At 46.3% G+C, this 21244-nt stretch overlaps 1 protein-coding gene across 2 annotated transcripts in view; it reads right to left on the reverse strand.

Moving 5' to 3' along the window:
- Nucleotides 1-21244, reverse strand: part of BMPR1B (bone morphogenetic protein receptor type 1B) — a 573406-nt gene that overhangs the window by 290794 nt on the left and 261368 nt on the right. The gene's annotated exons all lie outside the window — the stretch shown is intronic.

Here is a 21244-nt window from a genome sequence, read left to right on the forward strand (position 1 = left end):
GCAGAGGGGTTAAAGGAAGTACTATCTATGTCTGGTTGGTCAAAAATAAGGTGGTTAATGGATGTGAAGCATTTGTTAGGTGAGTTGGGTCTTGGAGAGGCTTGGCACTCTAGGTCCGCCCCTCCCAAGTCAGTTCTGAAAAGAGTGTATTGGAATTGGGTAACGAGTAGGAGAAATACCGACCCCAATTTATGCAAATCCGCCAGAGAATTTTTAATAGTGAAGGATGTAGCCCTCCGGGAACCTTATCTTGACATCATTTTAATACCCAGAGACAGGGCTTTATATTTTAAAGTTAGAATAGGTATGCTTCCTGTGGGAGAACTGACTGCACGCTGGAAGATCCCGGTACAAACTGTATCTTCTTGCCCTTTTTGTCCTTCTAGGACTGAGTCGGTGCCCCACTTTTTGTTTGAATGCCCTGCCTATAAAGCTCCTCGCAACAGGTGGTTAAAACCCCTGTGCAAAGAGCTTGGTACCAGACATTGCAGTGTGGCCGTGCGAATATTAAAGTCTGATACACGGCCCCTGTTTGTTTGTGGTTTAGCGAAGTTCTTAAGCTGGGCATGGCTGATTAGGTCAAAAAGGCTTATGCATATTGTTTAATTTAGGTCAAATTGTCTGACCATCTTAGGTAATTTATTGCCGCCATTTGTATTGAATTCTGTATGATTGTATTTTATGGCTAGGCTTTTATCCTTTTATTCTTGTTGTAATTGTGTATGTACTGCTTTTTAAGATATTTTTATATCGAAATTAAGCCAATTTGACCTTAGCCCCCCCGCTCCGCGGCGGAATTCACGGCGCAGGGAAGAGGTTAACAAACACCATCGTGTGCAGTGAAACATGACTGATTTAAATTAATCTGTATGTCTAAAAGAAGATTTTTTTTTTTATTTGTATTTAACATTTCAGAAACTTTTTTAGCAACCTATTGGGGCTTTTAATTCCACCCTCACTCACCCTGCTGTTTACCAATGCAGGTCAATGTGTTTTGGTGAGAGCACTTAGCCTTTCGTCAAATTTCTTGAATCCCTGGTGACAGGGGGCACAGCTCTCAGAGACTGAAAAAAAGGCAATACAATTTCCATTTCAAACATATTCCTGCGATTTACACACATTTACACATTTTACGGGATACACATAATCCCCAGGAGCAAGCAAGGAAAACTCTGCAAGTACTAAATTTCCAAGTTTATTCATGCTAACTTACACTTAGTTTGAGAATTTCACACTACATGAACATTGCATATGTCAATTTTATTTTTCCCATCATTTTGTTCACAAAGGAGCTATGTTTCCCACCTATAAACAATATCGAATATTTACTGAAGAGGAGGAGCTTGGCGGGCATCCGTGATGGCCGCTTGAGCACAGCGCTCTCCGGACCTTCGCCGCTCCCGGCGATTTATCCTGACTAGATCCTGATTTCTTGTAAGAATTCAAGTAGAGGACGTTTGGCTGATTACCCTGGCACTTTTCGGAATTTGCTTTGGACCTCGTACTCCTGAGCTACGGTGGTCTGAACTTTTGGGCTCCGCCCCTGAGGTGCGCCCGGGACGGGGTGCAGATCTGAGGCCGTCCTGGAATTGAACAACAACGGCAGGAGATCTGGCCTTGTGAGACCCCCTTCCTGAGTTTCGGTTTCGATTCTGTCTCGACCTGTGCCACGAGTGTGCGTATCGCGCTTGGCTGAGACTTGGAGACAGTTCGGACACGGGGCTTTCCTCTTGTCTATTTGCTGGTTTGGTGGCCTCCTCCCGAGTTGAGCCCTTCTTTTGGGTGTACTTTTGATCCTGAGTTTTGGGTATTTGGCCCGTCGACCCTGGTGGCTTGTCCCGTGACGCATCTTTAAAATGGCGGGCAGAGGGGACAGAGAAACGCGCAAGACGAAAACACCTCTGCGCGGAGCGCCGGTTCAGACGAACGTCATGGACCGTTATACTCAATCTAAGGGGTCCCCCGGAGCTGCCCTACCTGGCCACAGTACGGCACCTGAACGAATTTTGGAAGAGTCGGCGGAGCCTTCCCTACAGGATATCATGGGTGCCATCTCGGGAGTGAGGGAATCCACCGGCCTTCAGTACGAGGCCTTGGCCCACAAACTTGACACCGTGGCCATCGAGGTGAACCTGATTCGTGCTGATCTCGGCAAGACGAATGAGAGGGTGCAGTCATTGGATATTAAATCGTCTAGCCTCACGAAGGACGTCTCGGAGCTCCAGACAGAGGTTGGGAATCTTCGTCGGGTGCACGACTTCATGACCCGACGCCTGGAGGATTTTGAAAACAGGGCACGTCGCTGCAATGTTCGCCTGGTTGGTGTACCGGAAAACCCTGAACCCCACTCTGTTGATCTCCTGGTTGAGGGTCTGATTTTAAACCATCTTGCCCCCTCCGGGCTTACCAAATTTTTCACGGTTGAACGTGCACATCGTGTCCCGGGGGGCAAAGTTAAACCGGGTGCTCCGCCAAGGCCTATTGTGGCTAAACTGTTTCATTATAGGGATCGGGACGCTATCCTGCAGGCCTCACGGGTGAAGGGCCCGGTGGCCTTCGAGAATGCCACAGTGAACTTCTACCCGGACTTCTCCCAACAGGTTCAAAGACAACGGATGGAGTTTCGTGGTGCTAAGAAACGTCTTCGAGATCGGGGTCTACGCTATGCTATGCTTTTCCCCACCAGACTTCGTGTCGAGTATAATGAGCGTACTCTGTTCTTTGATAGACCGGATGCTGTTAATGACTGGCTGGACTCCTTGCCTGACCGTCCTCCTGAGACTGAATCTGCCGCTCACCCTGGTGGTGCCGAAGGTGGTGTGGAGATCTGATTGTTTGACTCTGATGTCTCGTTTTGAATACGTTCCCAGGAGTGGTGGCCGGCGTACCTCTGCAATGTGATTATTTATTTTTTGTGTGTTGTTTCTTGCTCTTACTGTAGTCTGGGGGCGGGTGGAACGGAGACCTTTCCTCCTCCGGGGTCTTTGTGTGGACTAGGGGTTATGGGGCGACAGGCACACTGCAGGTTGGGGTGGCTCTTTAGCTTTTTGCAGGGGTGCAGGGTGGGGGGTGTTTCCTTTCAGCTTGGGGGAGGGGGGATGGGAAGTTCTTATTTTTTTATGTGTTGTTTTCAAGGCGAATTGCTTCTGTCTTTCCTGATGTTTCTGATGTCTAGCTCTTGGATGGGGGGTCCTGGCTCGGGTGGGTGGGATGGGGGGTAGGGGGTTGAAATTTGTTTCCTGGAACGTTAATGGCCTGGGAGATCGCATCAAGCGCAGTGTGGTGTTGAAATATATAAGACGTTTGTCACCGGACATTGTTTTCCTGCAAGAGACCCATTTGATTGGGAATGTATGTAATGCAATGAATAGATGGGGCTACAGCCTTGTGGCACACTCGGGGTTTACTTCAGGATCCAGGGGTGTGGGTATCCTTGTTCGTAACTCCCTCCCTCTGGCGATAGATGATGTGATTCGGGATGACCGTGGGAGATATACTGTTCTGGTGGGTAGATATGAGGGCCGCACCCTGTCCCTCTTTAATGTTTATGTCCCCCCAGGCTTGCAAACTGCTACTTTCACTGATTTAGGCCGTGTCTTGTTGGGCCTTCCTGATAGTGTACTCTTTCTTACCGGTGACTTTAATTCAGTGCTTTCTGGCCTTCACGATCGCCATCCCCCCAGGGATACCCCGCATGCCCAGCGTTGGTTGGGTGGGTTTTTGGATACTTTTGGCCTTGTGGACTGCTGGCGATTGTTACACCCTACTCAGCTTCAATACACTTTTCACTCTGGTGCCCATGGTAGCCTATCTCGGCTAGATTATTTCCTGATGCCCGCTGCCCAGTCGTCGGCGGTCCGTGAGATTCTACATTTGCCAAGGGGCATCTCTGACCACTCGCCGCTCTGGCTTCGTTTTGAGGTTGGGATAGAGGCAGTGGGCCGAGTGGCTCCCATTAACCCATGGTATCTCTCCTCCCCTGAGACTCGTGCCCTCTTGCTCAAGTCCATAGATGCTTATTTCCTGGAAAACGAGGGGTCGGTCCCTTCGGCGGTGTCCCTGTGGGAAGCCTTCAAAACTGTGATTCGTGGACAGGCCCTTTCTTTGATTGTTGAAGCTAAGAAAGCCGGGAAGAGGGAGGTAGTGGACCTCGAGGGGGAAATTTCTGCCTTGGAGGACGAGTTGGGATCTGGTGTCACGCCTGAGAAACTTCATGCCCTGGGTCTAAAACAGTTTGCATATAAATCCCTAGTTACTGACGCTGCAAAAGTGATCTTTCGTGAGCAACAAGGCAGATTATATGATGTTGGTGATAAGGCGGGTAAGCTCCTGGCGTGGTTGGACAAGAAAGAAAGAGCTAATCGTGTGGTGCCTGTGATTCAGTCTGCGAGTGGTGAAAATGTGATTGATCCGATCGCTATTGTAGATCGTTTTGCGGAACATTTCCGTATTGTGTATGCTCCTGTGTCTGTGAGGGATGTGGCTGACTCTCGCCTCCTTTTGCGTGATATTGCATTGCCCTGTGTCTCTGATTTGGACCGTATCGCTTTGGACTCCCCCTTTACGGTTGATGAAATAGCTAATGCCATTCGTTCGCTCCGTTCGGGCAAGGCGTTGGGTCCTAATGGTTTGCCTATTGAGTTGTACAAGTTGCGACCCGATAAAATGGCGCCATATCTCCGCGATATGTTTTTGGAATCACGTGAGCGTAACCTCCTTCCCTATGATCAGCGTTTGGCGACGATAGTCGTCATCCCTAAAGACGGTAAACCTCGCGACCTCTGTTCCTCATGTAGACCCATCTCCCTGTTAAATGTTGAACCCAAGGTTCTGGCGAAACTTTTGGCGACCCGACTCCTATCGGTTCTTGGGGACTTAGTTCATCCGGATCAATCTGGTTTTATCCCGCATCGCAACACTGCTTTGAATCTACGTCGTCTTCACGGCGTGATAGCGAGGGCGGGGCTACTGACTGAACCGGCCATTTTGGCGTCCTTGGATGCCTCCATGGCCTTTGATACTGTGGAGTGGCCTTATTTATGGGCGACTCTTGAGAAATTCGGTTTCGGGTGCGAGTTTATTAACTGGATTAAGTTATTGTATGCGGAACCTTTGGCGCAGGTTGTTGTGAATGGTAGGGTGTCTGCTCCCTTCCTCCTGGGCAGGGGCACCCGCCAAGGTTGCCCCTTGTCCCCGCTACTGTTTGCGCTCGCCCTTGAGCCGTTGGCGGCCTGGCTCCGCTGGGAACCGTCCCTTAAAGGGATCCGCTGGGCCCCGGACTTCGAGGACCGAGTCTCGCTCTATGCGGACGATATCCTCTTGTATCTTACCTCCCCTCGTAAGTCTTTATCTGTTTTATTTGACGTTCTTGTGTCCTTTGGTGCTAACTCGGGCCTCGTAATCAATTGGACCAAGTCCTGTGTGTATGTTTTGTCTGGTGTCTTGCCTCCATTACCGAGCAGGCTCCCTCTTCAGGTGGCCCGGGATGGTTTCAAATACTTGGGAGTTTTCGTTACTCTGGACTCGTCTCTTCGCTTTGATCGTAATCTCCTTCCTCCGTTGCTTCGACTGCGTTTGGACGTTGCTCGTTGGCGCAGGCTTCCCTTGTCTCCCCTTGGTCGGGCAGCCCTGTTTAAGATGATGTCGTTACCTAGGTTTCTTTACGCTCTCCAGAATTATTATGATCCTGTCCCTCAGTCCTATTTTCGGGAGATTGAGACCCTTCAGAGACAACTTGTCTGGGATGGACGCCCGCGTGTTGCTCTTGCTAAGCTTTCCATTCCTTGGTATGACGGTGGCATTGCACTCCCCGATATTAAGAGGTATTATTGGGCCTCACACTTGTCCGCTATCAACCACATCATGTTCTCGCCGGGTAGTAATCCGGCGTTTGAGATGGATAGGCTTCAGCTTCCGGGAGGTGACTTTAACAGAGTGCTTTACTCTCGCCCTGCTGGGCGCCATCTTGTGGGTCCTACGTCGATTGCTTTGGCGGTGTGGCGGGCCGCGACTCGGAGCCTGGGCTGGGAGGATCGCTTGACGTTAGCCACACCGCTTTATGCTTCCGAACGTCTGGGCGGTCTTTGGTCTACCAAGGGTTTCGATCGCTGGGACATGATTGGAATTTCTAAAGTGGGAGATGTGTATTCCAAGGGCTCTGTGCGAACATTTCAGGCCCTCCAGGCTGAATATGGCTTGAGTGGTCGGGAATTCTTTCGATACCTACAGGTTAGGCACGCCTTGACCGCGGTTTTTGCTCCTGGTGAGATTCCGCCTGATTCTTCCCCCCTTGAGGACCGTGTCCTTGACGGACATCTTCCTGACAGCACTATCTCCCTGATTTACAAGAAACTGATTTATAATCGGACTGATCTGTTGGTTCGACTCCGGGAGGCATGGGTTCGTGATGGTTTGGAGCTTGATGACGAGGATTGGCAGTCGGCCCTCTCTTCTCCTAAAGAGGTGGCTATCCCGGCTCGTCTCCGCTTGGTCCAATTGAAGATCCTTCATCGGGTGTATGTTACGGGACCTCGTTTGCTTGTGATGGGTTTTTCTTCCGATGGGTTGTGTAAGCGTGGATGTGGTTTGAGTGCGACTTTCCTACATATTCTTTGGGAATGCCCGATGGTGGTTGCTTACTGGACGGCTGTGCTTGAGGTTATGGCTGTGGTGACAGGGGTGTCCTTGTGTCCGGAACCTCGTCGTTGTCTTTTGAATGTTTGGGAGCCCACTGACTGCTCGGTGGCCCAGACTAGGTGGGCCACCCTGGGTTATATGGTTGCGAAGCGAGATATTGCTCAACTTTGGGGGGCCTCCAAGCCCCCTGAACTATCGAAATGGGAAGACGACATGGATTGGTCTATGTTCCGTGAGAAGACTGTCTACGTGGCTAGGGGCAGACCCAGGGCATGGACTAGGGTGTGGGGTCAATGGAATGAATATCGTGGTGCCATCTGCACTCCTCCCCTTGTGGATGATATTGAGCTTTCCCGGTCTCCTTAGGCGAGCGTTCTTGGAACCTTGCATATAGGGGTTGTGCTGGTTTTCCGGCTCCCCCCCCCCTTCTTTTTCTCCTTCGTGCCCCGTCCCCCCCCCCCATCCGGGCTCTTTGGAGCTTATAGCTTTGATTCCATTTTTGTTGCTGTTCCCTCCCGTCCTTTGGGCTGACCTTCAGTACTACACTTTCGCCTTTTTTGTGTGTCTGTTCTTTTTATAAAACAAAATCTGTTTTTGTTCTGTCTATTATATGGAGTATTGCATTGACGATTGATCGTTACCGCTACGGAAGTGTATATTGTGTATTTTCTCCTCTTTAGCGGCTGGCCCGTGTGGTTGTAGGCCCATCCTTGTATTTTATTGCATACTCAAATAAAGGTTTTTAAAAAAAAAAAAAAAAAAAAAAAAAAAAAAAAAAAAAAAAAAAGAATATTTACTGAAAATATCAGGGATTTTTTTTTAATCCAAACCGTGTTTGCGCATTTAGGCCATGCTTTTCAGCTGTATAGGCTTCAAAAGTTAACGGGACAGTTTGCAACTGCATACAAAGTCAAAACTTTGTCTGTCCCATTTTTACAGTGCTCTTCCCTGATGTAGGGGAACACCCATGCTCCCTCCATTCCCACACCTAACACGACTGCAGAAAATCAGCAAAGTGACATTTTCCTATTGTAGAATAATTTTCGGTGCCAATTCTGATTCAATCGGGATTTGGGAATATCAACCAGGGCCGGCTTTAGGGCAGTGCGACTGGTGCGGCCGCACTGGGCGCTGACCTTTGGAGGGGGCGCCGACCTCAAGGGGGGGCGCTATATTTAGCCATAGGCGATGATTGGAGAGATGAGGGACAATTTTGCCCGATGGTAGTGAGAGAATCCGAGGAGGTGGTCATGGGGTGTAGGGGCACCAAATATGATTGTTGCACCGGGCGCCACCAGTGCTAAAGCCGGCCCTGATATCAACTATAATTCCTACTTTCTATGGTCGTAATTTGCACTTATGACTTCAAAAGGTTCAAAAGTTGTTGTGACTTTGGTCTAAAAAGGTAGACTGTGTGGTGTTGAAGGAAAGAGAAACGAAGTGCCTTTTAATTTAAAGTTTATGTTGGCACAGCTGCCACAGAAAAAACACTTTAAAAGTAAATTTGAAACCTCATTTGTGCATACCAAATTCAAGTATGCACGGGTTGGTCATTAAGGGAGAGATTTCCTGGATGTTGTTCACTTTTAAAGTCAGGACTGGTGCTATATTCATGCCAGTGTACCCATCTGCCTTATGGCTCTTCCTCTTGTGACAAAAGGTCACAAGAGGATGCCAGATTGCACTAAATGTCTCCGAAAATGACCTTGCTCCAAGGAGCAACAGAACCTCCAAATATCAAAATGTATTTGCCGGAACTATGTATACCATGGCCTCTTAAAAGGCAACATTCATAGGGCAGAGCAAAGACTCGAAGTAATACCACACAGAAGAGAATAACCTTGCTGCTTTGTATTATATCCAGACTTGGACATTTGTCAAAATGCATGCGGGTTAATTTGCGGTAAAATGCTAGCGCAACAGTATCCACATGTATTTGTCTCTTCTATTCCACCAGTCTTATACAGGTGAGAAACATTCATGGTATTTCCATAAAGTGATGCAGGCGTACTGCAACACTATTACCTCGTCACTCGAAATTTGGTAAAGTAAAAAAATGCAAGGTTATCGGATTACCAGCCAATTTCCCTTATCAAACATTCCGCTGACCCTAAACGAATCCACCTCTGAATAGATGGAGGTGATTATAATGCTTATCGAACCAAATGATTCCAAAAACTTTGTGCTGCATTAAGACATAACTGACTTTGATAAGTTACATGGAACGTAGAAATCATTTTTTAGAGAGATCCACACAGTGCTCTGGTCCAAGCAGAAACCAGTGACAGCTGAACTATTCTAACCTCCCCAACTGATTTTTGACAACGATTGCTATGCCTGCAATTCAGTCACAACCCCCCCCACCCTCCCCCAGCTCTCCCTTCTCGAATCCCTAAATTGCATGTGTGATCTAAAAAAAAACTGACATAACGTGATATATATATTCGTTGTTTCTATAATACACATCATGGATTTCCTGATTCTTCACAACATTCCAGCTTGAGATAGTACTGCAACTTCTTTTTGAAACGCAGGATTAAACGTTCGTCCTGAAAGCCAAGAATGTAACACGTGCACTGCATCATTCTTGCATTGCTATTCCATCTATATTATATTTTTTACACTGCAGTATATCATGGCCAGGCCGACTTAAAATAACGCCTTGTTAGATTTTCTAACCACCCATCGCACTAAATTCTGCTTTGACAGAGTACTTTCAGTTCAAATACAACATTTTCAATGGACTTGAGAAGTCCTGCTATTAAAATGGGTTTAATTGGATTACCTGCTATTAACGTGGAACAATGTTCATGCTTGTCCATGTTAAAACACCTGCGCATCTCACGTGCATTAGTACGTCAGAACAGTCACTGAAGTTGCCCTGGGTTTGATATAATTTGATAGGCAAAGAGCAAGTCAGTTAAACAAAACATGGCCTCTCTAAATTCTAAAACATCTCTTTACTCGAAAATACACAATGGCCTGCTTTCCACTACTTTAGCATACTTTATTTTACAAAATATAACCTCTTAATACAGACAGGGCGATAAAGTGCATCAGTGTCGTTGTATAAAATGGTCGCCCGGTCTCTGATGCTCGCAACACCTGGTACCCGGCACTGTAATAAAGGTACAATCCTTGCTCTGTGAAAGGAAGGCTACGGGGATATTAATGTTTCTCTTATGTTGAAAGATATGGCAAGACCTCGAGGACAGGGATTAATTTTTTTTGTGCAGAGTCACTGTCAATTTATTTCGTTCTTAATCAATTTTTCCAATACATGGTATTTATATACGGATAGTACAAAAACGCTGTGTCAGCAATTCGTTAATTTAGCAAAGTGTTTTAGATGATAGTAAGTAGACAGATCAGCAGGCTCTAGAATTGAAAAATGTGCATATTTCTGCACCACACATACGAAGGTGACAGTACGCGTAATGGGAAAGAAGAGCATTCCAACACATGCAGAATCCTTCTGAGGAAAAAAAAATGCATTGGGGATGCTACTGGCACCTACATCTTTTATATGCCTCCATTTATTTCGATGGTTGGATCCCTGTAGCACAGATCTAGGCCAGAAGAATAGTGAGCACTTGATATTCAACCAAGAAGTACCCAGAATGCACAATGGCGTTCACATAGATGAGTACACATACCAGGAATTCAATAACATTTTGAGGGTGAGTTAGGTGAGCTGGGGCATAGGTCGAGTAAGTCAGAAATTGATCATAGTGGCTGGGGAACAGTCAATGAGTTGGTGGCAGGAGCATAGTGAAATGGTAGGTTTTGACTCTCTTCTTGAATTGTTGAAGAAAAGAGTTGGAGTCTGAGGTGCATGAGAAGTTTGTTCCACAGACTCAGTATAAGAACAGGAGTGGATTTGTACTATTCACCAGTATGTGCCGGTTAATGCTGTACACCAGTTGCGCTTTTGTTGAAAAGATAAATAAAGGTAATAACAAACAAAAAAAAAAAGAACAAGACTGGATTCCTTACTCTTTCCGTCTGAACCTTTTGCATCTCTGGTCTTGCAGTGCAAAGAACATCAGGTATTTTGGGTTGGTCAGCAAGAGAGTCAGCTTTTTCCTTATTGTACAATACAGGCACAAGTTGTACAACAACAAAGCTGTTGTCCATTTGCCCACTTGCATATTGAAGAGATTGGAAATCCTAATAATTGCACTTTGTTTAATTCATGTATGAATCACATATTTCAAATCCTTCTCTGCATGCAATTGGGAAACAATCCCGCAGGCTGGGACTACATCTGCCACACATTTGCACAGGCCAATTCTAGACTTTGGCTCCTGCTGCACTAACTATCATGCATAATTCAGTGCTTACCCTGTTTTGTGAACCTTAGTGCGAAATTCTCAAATAAGAGAATAACCTTAAATTATTGATGGATTTCTTTGAATTAATTTTATCTTGCACAATCATGTTGTGCTCCATAATTTACAGCGTTATGCCCCTATGTCGATTAGCAAACACAAGATGATGGACGGAGGGCTGAAGCCTTTCAACCGCTCACCCCCAGTCAAGAGATCTAGGTTTAATCCATCATTCTTTTGCTCACTATGTCACCCCAGTTTGGACCCAGCCATATGCAAATCAGTCTTGATCCTGATTCTCATGGGAACAGTCCAGCCCGAACTGCCCAGGTCCCAGGATGCTTGTTTCCTGTCCAGGGAGGGCCCAGCTTGACAGCTCAGGCTGGACTGTTCCCACGAGGATCAAGGTCAAGACTGATTTGATTATGGCTGGGCACAAACTGGGGTGGCGTAGTGAGCAAAAGAACTATGGATTTAAACCAGATCTCTTGACTGGGGGTGAATGTTTGATTCATCCAGCTTTTTGTACATCATTTGTGGCTGGAGCACTTTTTGCCCTAAGTGGGATGGGTTTGCAGACTCGAGGGCCCTTGCTCACTGTACCACTGAATTCAAGCTAGCCTGGCTGATGAGGGGTGTTTCCACAAAACTGGCCCCAGGATACTTGTTTCTGATCTAGAGAGGACCATGCTTGGCAGGTTGGCCTGGACTGTTCCCATGAGGAGGGTCAAGACTGATTTGCATATGGCTGGGTCCAAATTTGGGCGGCGTGGAGAGCAAAAGAACGATGTATATAACTAAGATTTCTTGACTGGGGGGTGAACGTTTGTTAATTCAGCATTCCATCCATCATTTGTTGCTGCAGCACCCTATGTCCATTAGGGCATCATACTGTGAATTCTATCTGAATATTAAATCAGGCTGTCATTGAGTACCTCTTGATTAAAATTCAAGTATAAAACATCAAGGCCTTTAACTAACACAATGTGGGGTCTTGTTCCTTACCAACAGTACCTTTGTTAATGTGTGGCTAGTGTCCTTACTATACAAATTGTTCTAGACCAATGGTTTACTTTATATTTTTATTTCCACACCTGAAGTGAGAGGATGTACATCAGTTTACTGCATTGGATGTTAAACATTTATTTCTGGATTGGATCTACTTTGTAATTCACAAATTTAGTTATGCAGGTTGAGTACACTACTTAGGCCAATTCCCAACACTGTGTACTCGGTAAACATGTTTTCTTCTTTTGCTCAAATAGCGTTGCAAATCACAAAGTTGGAAGTGAATTTGATGCACTCCACTCTAGGGAGCCATTAAAGCAGTCGCGAGGAGGGATGATGTTGTTCTCTTGTATTGGGAGCAGGCTGCTGTCTGCATGCTGAACAACTATGAATGAAACCAGTGTGGTCACTGGAAGAACAATAGATAACATATCAACCCCTAATTTGAGTAACACAATATGGGGATGGATGGTGGAATGCAAGAAGTAGGAGGCAAGTATGGATTAACCCTGAAGGAAGCTCCTCCGGTACCATGTTATCTTGTTACCAGACCTTAAGGAACTTAATGAACAATGATGTTTATGAGGAGGACAAGACTTCTGACACAGACTCTGCAGTAGAAACAGATGATTATAGGGGATGCTTGAAAACAGTCCAAGCCACTGGCAATCACTCTGGGTGGCATTCCAACCCATCGCTTTCCACCCACTGTGCCAGTCAAGAGAGGTGCCCTACCTTATGCAAATCAGTAATGACCCAGCTTCTTGTGGAAACAGCCCAACCCGCGATGCCCTTTCCAGAACGAAACAGAATTAACCCAAGACATGATCTAGCCTTATTAGGCCTCATTAGTAAGGTATAGATTTGATCATATTTGACAGAGGTATGCCCAGACATGGGTGCTACTATAGTATTTCTGGAAACATGCTATACACGGATAGGATAAACAGGCAGACTGTTGAAAGCAATTCATAATGTGTTCTGATTGGATGCAAATATTTGCAGAAGCTTGAAAGCAAGATTGATGATTCTTTGCTTTCTAAATAAAAAGTTCATTTAAAACATGCAAAAACATTTTGCTAAACTAGTTAACAAATGTAGGTAACATTTCTTTGCCGAATAGTAAAATGTGTTGATGTGTGCTAGTATTTCCCAAAAATATTCATAATGGAAAATCAGTGTCACCAGCTTTAAGTAAGATTATGAGAAACATGAAAAAAAAGCAAGCGTTGGTAAACCAAGTAGGTCTGCAATTTTGGGTCAGCCTCTTGGTTTTGTCAATGTGTGACTTGTTTTGTGATGGTTTTTGTAAAACTTTTTTGGTGTGGGAGCAGCCGGGCCCTTGCCATGATAACTAACACTGGAAAAAGCAAAAATGATTTTGGTCTCAAAAAGCACACATTGCACAGTAGTTCCTGGCACTGAACAAAATGACTGTGTTGATATGCTCTATGTGTAAGAACAGAATGCGGTCACTCACAGGGAAGCTGGGGGGGAGGAGGGGGGGAGAGGTGGAGAGGGGGGAGGGGAGAGAGAGAGAGAGAGAGAGAGAGAGAGAGAGAGAGTTATAATAAACACAAAAGATCAATTATTAAATAAAGTGCACTCATGTCCTTGCATTAAGTGCAGATATATTATACAACTTTTGTGAAATCACAAGACTTTACAGATGTAGGCCAAGGAATAGTACTCCTAGAAAATATTTGTGAACTGCATTTTAGCACGAACAAATATGCAGGTGTAGATTTGCCCATATGAAAATCTGAGTGTTTGCAAGTCCACTTTCTCTCCAACCACTTTTTTCCAAACCCTGGAAGAAGTTTATGTCTGCCATTGTCAGGAGTAAATATCCAACCTTTTTCAGTATAGAGAAAAGTTGGTGAAAAGCCTTAAAACATGCAAGTTAGTAGGTTTGCACAGACTCGGAAGGGCATTCCTACCTTCAGCTGCAGTATGTAGATCTGTGGAAACATGGCAACATAAGAGAATTGCTAGTATTCAAACCTTACTATGGAAGGAGCCCTGGCATAATCAGAGAGGCTATTTCAGAGCTCTTAAATATTGAGATTGTTGCCACATTACATGGCACAAAAGGGACAAGTGGATTTTGTTACAGGACAAGTAGATTTATGAAGCAACCTGCCCCACGGACAAGTAGATATTTTATTAATTTCCACAACCCTGTGATGTGCCCTACTATTTTTTTCCATTGAATATTGAAGTCTAGTGTTGCTGTCTGCACATCACCTACTTCACACTCCTGAGAGAGGAAAGCATTTTGATTAGCAAAAAGCACCATGTCTCCTGGGTTTGTAAGAAATCTCTTCTATTGGCAATGCAGAAACTGAACTCATTTTCAGATCACGGAAGGTAAACCTTTCCATAATGTAATATTTCTAGCTAAAGAACACGTTTCCTGATGTTTTCCACTAGCATGCTCTACACCAGCAGCTGCTGCCTATGTTCTGGGGTGCTGGCAAATCTATTTCTGGCACCTTGATGAAAGGTACTGCAACTATTCTTGAAGCGACATTAGATCAGAGAATTGGACTTGGAAGATACAGTCATTGTATAATCTAGAACCCTAGGAGAAGTGGATTATGTGAGCAGACCCTTACTACGAGTCATATGGAATCTGCGGATTAACAGATTATCTTCTCTCCTTGAGAACTGCACTGCGGACAATGCTTTAGAGTTGCTAATTACTATCAAAAGCATTTTGTGATGAATGAAATGGGAGTTCAGAGTCTGGCTCCATGCTTCTATCGGTAAATCCACTGGCCTGGTATTTGAATTGGTGTCAACTGGCCCACTTCTGTGGTTTGGCTCTGCACCCATTTTCGACGAGTCAATGAAATCCTAGTGTAGTTTCTCAACTGAGAGAAACTGCATGGTACAATGCTCCCGGCAGTATGAAAACTTCAGAGTGTGTGTCTTAGGCTGCTTCAGTACTAGCACCAGGCAGTAAGAAAGCTATAGAGAGGGCGCCTTCGCGCATTTTTCATCTGCTCTTTTTGAACACAGGAGTGGAAAAACTTTTAAGCAATCAGGCTAGTTGGTAATCAACTTTGAGGTAATATCATACTGAAGAGAAACTGGAGGCCTCTTTGAAACATTTTGTCTAGGTCTACATAACTTTGGGATGAATTGATACAAAGTATGCACCAGGACCTCGGTTCAAAAGGGTTTTCAGAAGCTGATTAAAGAGATGTGTTCAAATATTTTGAGATGCTCTCTCCTGCACACATTGGAGACACTTTCATGTATTTATGTGGACTTAAATGTCCTGTTGGCCAGTTTGTGTGATTGTTTTTGGATGGTGGTAGCATGATGAACCGATTTCTGAGAAAGTGCTACCCAAACAAAGAATACAACTACTTCCACACTTGCTTTACTTTCATTGATCCATGATGATGAATATCCCTGGTGTCAGTTAATTCCCTCGATTAATGACTTGCAATACCTAAACAGTAAGGGCCATGTCCCAGTGCAAAGACATGCAAGTTGGAGATGGCCTGTTGCAGGCTGCCAAACTTACTCAGATAACCACATTTTGTTTTCTGTTCTTGACCTTTACAATATAGTTTATCTTAAAAAAGCTTAGGGGCATATCTGCAGCCGATTAAAACACGTGAGCTTTGGCTTACTAAAGTAAATTATTCCATAAGAAAACCTTATGGAAGAATAATTCTTGACAAATATATCCAATTTCATCGCATCATCTTTAGAGTGTGGGGTGTCACCCAACTTTATTCATAGATTATCTAAGGACTGCATAAAGAGGTCATTCCCAGTGGAAACACTCTGCACCAACACAGCCTGAAACCTTGACATCACAGAAGTTCATGCATTGTCTCTAGACCTCAATGTTTTTTACGTAACTCTGGTTCTTTTCCAATTCAGAAACGAGATTCCGAGCCAAACTCAAGACTTATCTATACCCTGGCACCTAAATCCCCCTCCTTCCTTTTAACCGTTGCTTCCCTCTCCCTTGTTTTCTGTCCCTGAGATGTAGTAGCATTCTAGCGCGGGAACACACTATTTTTAGTGCAGCCAGGCGCTTTAAAAATGGCTTTATTATTATTATTATTATTAATTGGCACTGTACTTTGCAATGTCTGTGTTAAAGGGTAATTGGCAACATGGCTATGAAAACGAAAGTGAGCAACACATAGGTGTATTTTTAGATTGCAATAAGGAGTTATTTCAGTTCAAGTTCAAGTTCGGGCATTTGTATAGCGCACTACTCACCCATAGGGTCTCAAGGCGCTTGGGGAAGGTGTTCATTATTTGTCGAATAGCCAGGTTTTAAGTTCTTTTCTGAAGGAGATGTGGTTTTGAGTAAGGCGGAGGTGGGTGGGGAGTGAGTTCCAGGTCTTGGCAGCTAGGAAGGAGAAGGATCTGCCACCCATGGTGGATTTTCGGATGCGCGGGACTGCGGCGAGGGCTTGATTTGACGATCTTAGTTGGCGGGTGGGTGTGTAGAAGGACAGTCGAGTGTTGAGGCATTCGGGTCCTAGATTGTAGAGTGCCTTGTGTGCGTGGGTGAGAAGACGGAACGTAATTCTCTTGTTGACGGGAAGCCAGTGGAGGTCTTTTAGGTGTCCGGTGATGTGATCTTGGCGAGGGATGTCCAATATGAGTCTCGCTGATGAGTTTTGGATGGCGTTGGGAGTTTTTTCTGTAATTTTGCTGTGATTCCGGCGTATAGTGTGTTACCATAATCCAGTCGACTCGTGACCAGTGCGTGGGTGACAGTTTTTCTAGTCTCGAGGGGGATCCAGCGGAAGATCTTTTTGAGAATGCAAAGTACGTTGAAGCAGGAGGATGAGACTGCGTTGACTTGTCTGGACATCGAGAGAGAGGAGTCTAGGATGAAGCCAAGGTTACGTGCGTGGTCTGTGGGTGTGGGTGCTGTGCCCAGGGCGGAAGGCCACCAAGAGTCGTCCCAGGCAGAGGGGGAAGATCCTAGAATGAGCACCTCCGTTTTGTCTGAGTTGAGTTTTAGGCAGCTATGTTTCATCCATTCGGCTACTTCTTTTATGCCTTCGTGAAGATTGGTTTTGGCGGTGTTAAGGTCTTTGGTGAGGGAAAGGATTAACTGGGTGTCGTCTGCGTAAGAGATGATGTTGAGGTTGTGTTGGCGCGCGATGGATGCGAGTGGGCTCATGTAAACGTTGAAGAGGGTGGGACTGAGTGATGATCCTTGTGGTACTCCACAGATGACTTCAGTGGCCTCTGAGTTGAATGGGGGAAGTCGGACTCTTTGAGTTCTTCCGGCGAGGAATGAGATGATCCAGCTTAAGGCTTTTCCTTGTATGCCGATGTTGCTGAGGCGTTGTATAAGGGTGCTGTGGCAGACTGTGTCGAAAGCGGCGGAGAGGTCGAGTAGAATGAGGGCTGCTGTTTCTCTGTTATCCAGTAGTGTTCGGATGTCGTCTGTCGCTGCAATGAGGGCGGTTTCGGTGCTGTGTTTGGCTCGAAATCCGGATTGAGAGGGATCGAGGGAGTTGTTGGATTCAAGGAAGGCGGCGAGCTGGCTGTTGACGGCTTTCTCAATAACTTTGGAGGGGAAAGGGAGGAGGGATATGGGTCGGTAGTTTTCAAGTTCAGAGGGGTCTGCTGTGGGTTTTTTCAGGAGGGCGCTGAGTTCGGCGTGTTTCCAGCTTTCTGGGAAGGTGGCAGAGTTGAACGAACAGTTGATGACATCACGGAGATGGGGTGCGATGATGGAGTCAGCTTTGTTGAAGATGTGGTGGGGGCAGGGGTCGGTTGGTGAGCCAGAGTGGATTGAGTTCATTAGGCGGATGGTGTCTTCAGTAGTGATTGGGTTCCAGGCGCTGAGGTTGTTAGTTAGCGGTGTGGGATCTGAGGGGGGTGGGGAGGGTTGATCGCTGGGAGTGTTCTTGAAGCTGTTGTGAATGTCGGCAATTTTGTTGTAGAAGAAGGAGGATAACGCATCGCAGAGGTCTTGGGAGGGAGTGATGTCGTTTGATGCTGCGGTGGGGTTGGTGAATTCCTTGACGATGTTGAAAAGTTCCTTGCTGTTGTGGGTGTTGTTGTCTAGACGATCCTTGAATGCCGATTTCCTGGCGGATCGAATCAGTTGGTGGTGTTTGCGGGTGGCTGCCTTGAGGGTGGCCATGTTGTCGGTGGTTGGGTTTTTTCTCCATGTTTTCTCCAGGGTGCGGCATAGCTTCTTGGATTTTTTAAGGTCATCATTGAACCAGGGAGCCTTTTTGCTGCCTGATTTGATCCAGTGCTTTTTCAGGGGTGCTAATTCGTCAGCACTGTGGGTGATCCATTGCTTGAGATTGGTGGCCGCTTGATTTAGGGGAGAGGTGTGGCGCCGCGGCCAGGGCGACTGACGCTGGAATCTGGGGATCAGGGTTCGATCCCCGGCTCCGGCGGCAGGTTAGCCCAGCACCATGTGACTCTGGGCAATAGCTCACTTAATCTTCCCGACGGCCCCCAGCGCCTAGAGACCCTTACGGGTGTTTGTGCGCTTTACAAATGTGGATTATTATTATTATTATTATTTGATTTGGGTCAAATGAGGGGGTGGGAGGGTTTTGGTTGAGTGATGTGAGGAGTTGGTCGGAGGTGATTTTGTTCCAGTTTCTCCGAGGAATAGGTTGTGGGTGGTTGTGGGTCAAGGTGGTTTTGTAGCTGAAGTGAACACAACTGTGGTCCGTCCAATGGAGAGCTGTGGTGCGATTGAAGGAAATGTGCTTGCTGGAAGTGAAGATAGGGTCGAGCGTGTGTCCGGCTAAATGGGTGGGGGTGTTAACAAGTTGTTTGAGTCCGAGATTGGCCAGGTTGTCCAGAAGGGTGGTGGTGTTGCTGTTGTGTTTGTTTTCAAGGTGGTAGTTGAGGTCTCCTAAGAGAATGTAGTTCTCGGTAGCGAGGGCATGTGGGCTGACGAAGTCAGTGATGTCATCGCTGAATTGAGTGCGGGTTCCTGGAGGCCTGTAGATGAGGGTACCTCTAAGTGTGGTCCTAGGGTCGGTGTGGATCTGGAAGTGGAGATGTTCGGCGGTTGCAAGATTATCGTCGGAGCTTGTCGTTATTTTGATGGTGTTCCTATGGATGATGGCAATGCCTCCTCCTGTTTGATTGGTACGGTCTTTTCGGATAATCTTGTAAGCGTTCGGTATGGCTATGGCGATGTCGGGTGCTGATGATGTGTTCATCCATGTTTCTGTATGGAAGGCGATGTCGGGTGACGCAGTGTCGAGTAGGTTCCAGAGTTCAGTTGCGTGTCTGTGGACCGAGCGGGTGTTCAGCAGGAAGCACTTCAGGTGGTTAGAGTCGGAGCTGTGTATGGAGGAAGTTGATTTGGTGAGGGTCCTGAAGCAGTTGAACTTGCAGGAGAGGCAAGCGAATGGGCCGTGGGTACGTCCAGGGGTGGCCTCGCAGCATTGTGGTGTGCGTCCGGGGTTGAGGGCGAGGAGAGTTGCGGCATCATATGTGACTCTAGTGGGTTGGGAGTAGCGGGGAGTAGCGGGGACCAGGGGGACCGGCGCTGGGCGCGGTCCAGGCATGGACGGGCGTAGACGGGCTTACCTTTGGCGCACTTTCGGCGCGGCCGCAGCGCGTGGACGCTGCGCGTTGATTCATCTGACTAATATAGGGAGTGGAGGGGGCGGAGCGTGGGAGGGACAGCTGGGAGGCGGTAGCGGGGAGGCGGGCCAGGGGAATGCACAACAAGAAGTAAGATGGAGGTCGGAATAGAAAGCGAAACGGGGGCAGAGGCAACAAGAGTTACAAATAATCACAATAAATGCAGCAAATGAAACAGCACGCAGTTATACTAATCAAGTCAAAGCTACTAGTCAGAGCACGCAATTATACTAAGCAATGTCGCGCTACTAGTCAGAGCACAAGGCGAGGCTCTCCGATGCTCGGCGCTATATTCAGTTCAAAGCGCTAGTTCTGGAAGGCTACGATACCAGACCGGAGATCTGTGGTCAGGGAGCGTGGGGGAGCGACCGCTTTGGATCAGGTCCAGACGGTCACCAGGGACATCTGAGACACGCCCTCCGTTGGCAAATCCTTTCAATGGTTCTATCATCGTTCCTCTAACCATCCCTGTATATTCTCTAGGGGTCAGAGAGGACCGGTATGGAAATCTCCCTACTACAGAAATGGTTAAATGCTTTGCAGGAGAGAATTATGTGGCACTCAGTTTCTTGCCCGCACTTGGGATGAAAGGATTTGGGTGGTGTCGAAACCACCTTAACAAGCTAGGCTTAGGGTGGCTGACAAGATTCTGACAACTCCTGTTGTTAGCCTAAGGAGACTTGTTGGAACTCATAACTCCAACAGCGAAAATTCTTCATGGAGATTTGCAGTTCCACAGGACAGAAACATAGCAGCAGCGCTGGCCGACAACCAGGAACTCCTTGTCAGCTACAGGAGGATCTTCTGGTCAGCACCAGTGCCTGCACAGCGGCATCAGGCCTAGAGGGATGATATTATGTATGAGAACTACATTTTGGCTTCAGAACGGTACAGTGTCAATGGTGTATTGGTCAAAGAGAGATGGTCTCTGAGGTGTATTGAGGAATTAACAGTTCAAGTACTTGTTAAAAAAATCCCCTGGCACTAAATTCGCCTTTAACACATTTATTTTCCTTTCAGGAAAATTGGAACAGTACAGATTCTTTGTTTTTTTTATGCAGGAGGAAGCATTAAAAATACTTATTTTCAAGAGATGTGGCAAGGGTAAAGAAGACGTCACATGGAGTCCTGCCATTGGTGAATGGCCATACAGCATCCTTTGCTATCCAAGCTTCAGCTGAAGGGCAAACGTTAAGTGGAAATATTTCCCTCCTTAACGTGGTCTAAAGGACTTCAGGAGGAGTCCTAACAATTTGAGAACTAGGATCACAGATTTTGAATGGTTGAATGTATCAAAATAACTTAAGAGTTCTAATTTTATGTCTAACACTGCTGCATATTCCGGGTGAGTTTCAGTATTTTACTGTGATTTCAAGGTCTTTTGAACAAAACTGCCCTTGCTCTTAAGAGAACAATGTGTTCAGAACGTGGAGACTTTCTCTATAAAAGAGCTGTACAATTTGTACACTCTTATTAACAACTAGAGTTGTGCTTGAAGAAACGATTTCTACAGGCCGTTCATTCCTCGGGTGTTCTTGAGATTAATCGCATGCTCGACTTGGCCTAACTATCGCCTTTCCCCATTTCTCTGCTACTTCGTTTTAGTCATTAGGTATTTTCCATTTTATCACAGAAAATGAAAAGCG

The sequence above is a fragment of the Lissotriton helveticus genome, chromosome 2_1 (assembly GCF_964261635.1).
Source record: "Lissotriton helveticus chromosome 2_1, aLisHel1.1, whole genome shotgun sequence".
NCBI lineage: Eukaryota > Metazoa > Chordata > Amphibia > Caudata > Salamandridae > Lissotriton > Lissotriton helveticus.